Here is a 6000-nt window from a genome sequence, read left to right on the forward strand (position 1 = left end):
TAGAGTCCAATGTAAACTGCTGTGGGACAGTGCTCTCTTAACATCCCACTACCAACAGCTTAGCAGTAAACTCCTTCACCATAAGCGTCGCCTAGTGACCCACGCGGGTTTACCGTGTCGAGGACCTCGCTTTAAGCGGGAAAGACGCGGATCGGGGGACGGGGGTTTAGGCGGCGCAACATCTCGCGTTTCCTCCTGGAAATGCAAACCTCTAGTGTTACGTTTGCTGCCCTTCATTCTGAGGATCGTTCATTCTTGTCCGGTTAACTCCGCCAACAGTTTTCGAGATATCGACTCCGTTCAAAGTTTGTTTCGTAGAGCTTCCCTGTGGGATGCGGGCTTGTATACAGCTTTTGGAAAAGTTGCATAGTTTTCGCACAGTAAACATTTGAAGTTTCATCTTTACTCCCATAGGAATGAATGGAAAAATGTCCATAAACTTTTGTCAAACTTTCAAACTGCTGTCACACGCTCAGTTTTCGAGCTAGAGACACCAGAATTCAAACGGGCAGACCCGAGAGTCCAAGGTCCCACCACGTGAAATTATAGGCCGATAGCCCACCCGCTTCATGACCTTTGACCCCGTTTTCCATTCACGGCCTACACAGCTCCATAGAGTCCAATGTAAACTGCTGTGGGAGAGTGCTCTCTTAACATCCCACTACCAACAGCTTAGCAGTAAACTCCTTCACCATAAGCGTCGCCTAGTGACCCATGCGGGTTTACCGTACCGACGGACTCTCTTTAAGCGGGAAAGACGCGGATCGGGGGACGGGGGTTTAGGCGGCGCAACATCTCGCGTTTCCTCCTGGAAATGCAGACCTCTAGTGTTACGTTTGCTGCCCTTAATTCTGAGGATCGTTCATTCTTGTCCGGTTAACTCCGCCCACAGTTTTCGAGATATCGACTCCGTTCAAAGTTTCATTCGTAGGGCTTCCCTGTGGGATGCGGGCTTGTATACAGGTTTTGGAAAAGTTACATAGTTTTTGCACAGTAAGCATTTGAAGTTTCGTGTTTTCTCCCATAGGAATGAATGGAAAAATGTCCATAAACTTTTGTCAAACATTCAAACTGCTGTCAAACGCTCAGTTTTCGAGCTAGAGACACCAGAACTCAAACGGGCAGACCCGAGGGTCCACGGTCCCAGCACGTGAAACTATGGGCCGATAGCCCACCCGCTTCATGACCTTTGACCCCGTTTTCCATTCACGGCCTACACAGCTCCATAGAGTCCAATGTAAACTGCTGTGGGAGAGTGCTCTCTTAACATCCCACTACCGACAGCTTAGCAGTAAACTCCTTCACCATAAGCGTCGCCTAGTGACCCACGCGGGTTTACCGTACCGAGGACCTCGCTTTAAGCGGGAAAGACGCGGATCGGGGGGCAGGGGTTTAGGCGGCGCAACATCTCGCGTTTCCTCCTGGAAATGCAGACCTCTAGTGTTACGTTTGCTGCCCTTCATTCTGAGGATCGTTCATTCTTGTCCGGTTAACTCCGCCCACAGTTTTCGAGATATCGACTCCGTTCAAAGTTTGTCTCGTAGAGCTGCCCTATGGGATGCGGGCTTGTATACAGCTTTTGGAAAAGTTGCATAGTTTTCGCACAGTAAGCATTTAAAGTTTCATCTTTACTCCCATAGGAATGAATGGAAAAATGTCCATAAACTTTTGTCAAACTTTCAAACTGCTGTCACACGCTCAGTTTTCGAGCTAGAGACACCAGAACTCAAACAGGCAGACCCGAGAGTCCACGGTCCCACCACGTAAACTTATGGGTCGATAGCCCACCTGCTTCATGACCTTTGACCCCGTTTTCCTTTCACGGCCTACTGAGCTCCATAGAGTCCAATGTAAACTGCTGTGGGAGAGTGCTCTCTTAACATCCCACTACCAACAGCTTAGCAGTCAACTCCTTCACCATAGCGTCGCCTAGTGACCCACGAGGGTTTCCGTACCGAGGACCTCGCTTTAAGCGGAAAAGACGCGGATCGGGGGACGGGGGTTTAGGCGGCGCAACATCTCGCGTTTCCTCCTGGAAATGCAGACCTCTAGTGTTACGTTTGCTGCCCTTCATTCTGAGGATCGTTCATTCTTGTCCGGTTAACTCCGCCCACAGTTTTCGAGATATCGACTCCGTTCAAAGTTTGTTTCGTAGAGCTTCCCTGTGGGATGCGGGCTTGTATACAGCTTTTGGAAAAGTTGCATAGTTTTCGCACAGTAAGCATTTGAAGTTTCGTGTTTTCTCCCATAGGAATGAATGGAAAAATGTCCATAAACTTTTGTCAAACTTTCAAACTGCTGTCACACGGTCAGTTTTCCAGCTACAGACACCAGAACTCAAACGGGCAGACCCGAGAGTCCACGGTCCCACCACGTGAAATTATAGGCCGATAGCCCACCCGCTTCATGACCTTTGACCCCGTTTTCCATTCACGGCCTGCACAGCTCCATAGAGTCCAATGTAAACTGCTGTGGGACAGTGCTCTCTTAACATCCCACTACCAACAGCTTAGCAGTAAACTCCTTCACCATAAGCGTCGCCTAGTGACCCACGCGGGTTTACCGTGTCGAGGACCTCGCTTTAAGCGGGAAAGACGCGGATCGGGGGACGGGGGTTTAGGCGGCGCAACATCTCGCGTTTCCTCCTGGAAATGCAGACCTCTAGTGTTACGTTTGCTGCCCTTCATTCTGAGGATCGTTCATTCTTGTCTGGTTAACTCCGCCCACAGTTTTCGAGATATCGACTCCGTTCAAAGTTTGTTTCGTAGAGCTGCCCTGTGGGATGCGGGCTTGTATACAGCTTTTGGAAAAGTTGCATAGTTTTCGCACAGTAACCATTTGAAGTTTCATCTTTACTCCCATAGGAATGAATGGAAAAATGTCCATAAACTTTTGTCAAACTTTCAAACTGCTGTCACACGGTCAGTTTTCGAGCTAGAGACACCAGAATTCAAACGGGCAGACCCGAGGGTCCACGGTCCCACCACGTAAAATTAAGAGCCGATAGCCCACCCGCTTCATGACCTTTGACCCCGTTTTCCATTCACGGCCTACAGAGCTCCACAGAGTCCAATGTAAACTGCTGTGGGAGAGTGCTCTCTTAACATCCCACTACCAACAGCTTAGCAGTAAACTCCTTCACCATAAGCGTCGCCTAGTGACCCACGCGGGTTTACCGTATCGAGGACCTCGCTTTAAGCGGGAAAGACGCGGATCGGGGGGCAGGGGTTTAGGCGGCGCAACATCTCGCGTTTCCTCCTGGTGTTACGTTTGCTGCCCTTCATTCTGAGGATCGTTCATTCTTGTCCGGTTAACTCCGCCAACAGTTTTCGAGATATCGACTCCGTTCAAAGTTTGTTTCGTAGAGCTTCCCTGTGGGATGCGGGCTTGTATACAGCTTTTGGAAAAGTTACATAGTTTTTGCACAGTAAGCATTTGAAGTTTCATCTTTACTCTCATAGGAATGAATGGAAAAATGTCCATAAACTTTTGTCAAACTTTCAAACTGCTGTCACACGGTCAGTTTTCGAGCTAGAGACACCAGAATTCAAACGGGCAGACCCGAGGGTCCACGGTCCCACCACGTAAAATTAAGAGCCGATAGCCCACCCGCTTCATGACCTTTGACCCCGTTTTCCATTCACGGCCTACAGAGCTCCACAGAGTCCAATGTAAACTGCTGTGGGAGAGTGCTCTCTTAACATCCCACTACCGACAGCTTAGCAGTAAACTCCTTCACCATAAGCGTCGCCTAGTGACCCACGTGGGTTTGCCGTATCGAGGACCTCGCTTTAAGCGGGAAAGACGCGGATCGGGGGGCAGGGGTTTAGGCGGCGCAACATCTCGCGTTTCCTCCTGGTGTTACGTTTGCTGCCCTTCATTCTGAGGATCGTTCATTCTTGTCCGGTTAACTCCGCCAACAGTTTTCGAGATATCGACTCCGTTCAAAGTTTGTTTCGTAGAGCTTCCCTGTGGGATGCGGGCTTGTATACAGCTTTTGGAAAAGTTACATAGTTTTTGCACAGTAAGCATTTGAAGTTTCATCTTTACTCTCATAGGAATGAATGGAAAAATGTCCATAAACTTTTGTCAAACTTTCAAACTGCTGTCACACGGTCAGTTTTCGAGCTACAGACACCAGAATTCAAACGGGCAGACCCGAGAGTCCACGGTCCCGCCACGTGAAATTATAGGCCGATACCACGCCCGCTTCATGACCTTTGACCCCGTTTTCCATTCACAGCCTACAGAGCTCCATAGAGTCCAATGTAAACTGCTGTGGGAGAGTGCTCTCTTAACATCCCACTACCAACAGCTTAGCAGTAAACTCCTTCACCATAAGCGTCGCCTAGTGACCCACGCGGGTTTACCGTATCGAGGACCTCGCTTTAAGCGGGAAAGACGCGGATCGGGGGACGGGGGTTTCGGCGGCGCAACATCTCGCGTTTCCTCCTGGAAATGCAGACCTCTAGTGTTACGTTTGCTGCCCTTCATTCTGAGGATCGTTCATTCTTGTCCGGTTAACTCCGCCCACAGTTTTCGAGATATCGACTCCGTTCAAAGTTTCATTCGTAGAGCTTCCCTGTGGGATGCGGGCTTGTATACAGCTTTTGGAAAAGTTGCATAGTTTTTGCACAGTAAGCATTTGAAGATTCATATTTTCTCCCATAGGAATGAATGGAAAAATGTCCATAAACTTTTCTCAAACTTTCAAACTGCTGTCACACGGTCAGTTTTCGAGCTAGAGACACCAGAACTCAAACGGGCAGACCCGAGGGTCCACGGTCCCACCACGTAAAATTATGGGCCGATAGCCCACCCGCTTCATGACCTTTGACCCCGTTTTCCATTCACGGCCTACAGAGCTCCATAGAGTCCAATGTAAACTGCTGTGGGACAGTGCTCTATTAACATCCCACTACCGACAGCTTAGCAGTAAACTCCTTCACCATAAGCGTCGCCTAGTGACCCACGCGGGTTTACCGTATCGAGGACCTCGCTTTAAGCGGGAAAGACGCGGATCGGGGGGCGGGGGTTTAGGCGGCGCAACATCTCGCGTTTCCTCCTGGAAATGCAGACCTCTAGTGTTACGTTTGCTGCCCTTCATTCTGAGGATCGTTCCTTCTTGTCCGGTTAAGTCCGCCCACAGTTTTCGAGATATCGACTCCGTTCAAAGTTTCATTCGTAGAGCTTCCCTGTGGGATGCGGGCTTGTATACAGCTTTTGGAAAAGTTGCATAGTTTTCGCACAGTAAGCATTTGAAGTTTCATCTTTACTCCCATAGGAATGAATGGAAAAATGTCCATAAACTTTTGTCAAACTTTCAAACTGCTGTCACACGCTCAGTTTTCGAGCTAGAGACACCAGAATTCAAACGGGCAGACCCGAGAGTCCAAGGTCCCACCACGTGAAATTATAGGCCGATAGCCCACCCGCTTCATGACCTTTGACCCCGTTTCCCATTCACGGCCTACACAGCTCCATAGAGTCCAATGTAAACTGCTGTGGGAGAGTGCTCTCTTAACATCCCACTACCGACAGCTTAGCAGTAAACTCCTTCACCATAAGCGTCGCCTAGTGACCCACGCGGGTTTACCGTACCGAGGGCCTCGCTTTAAGCGGGAAAGACGCGGATCGGGGGGCAGGGGTTTAGGCGGCGCAACATCTCGTTATTATTATTATGTTGCGCCTGCTGCTTTAAGCAGCGGCGCAATATATTGTTATCCGTAAGTCATATTATTATTATTATTATTCTTATTATTCCGCGTTTCCTTGTCCGCCTAACTAGTCCCGCAGCTTTCGAGCTATCGACTCCGTTCCACCTGGAAATCGTGCGTCCTATAGTGACGATGTGGGCTTGTATACAGCTTTCCGATACCCGCACTCGTTCGTCCGCTACACTCGTTTATCGCTCCGTTTTTCCCCAGTCATTTCTATGGAATTAATTTTCAAAGTGCTCTAACTCGGTCATTTTTCAAGCTACGGACACGGGATTTCAGA

Source organism: Hoplias malabaricus, chromosome 1, assembly GCF_029633855.1.
Source record: "Hoplias malabaricus isolate fHopMal1 chromosome 1, fHopMal1.hap1, whole genome shotgun sequence".
NCBI lineage: Eukaryota > Metazoa > Chordata > Actinopteri > Characiformes > Erythrinidae > Hoplias > Hoplias malabaricus.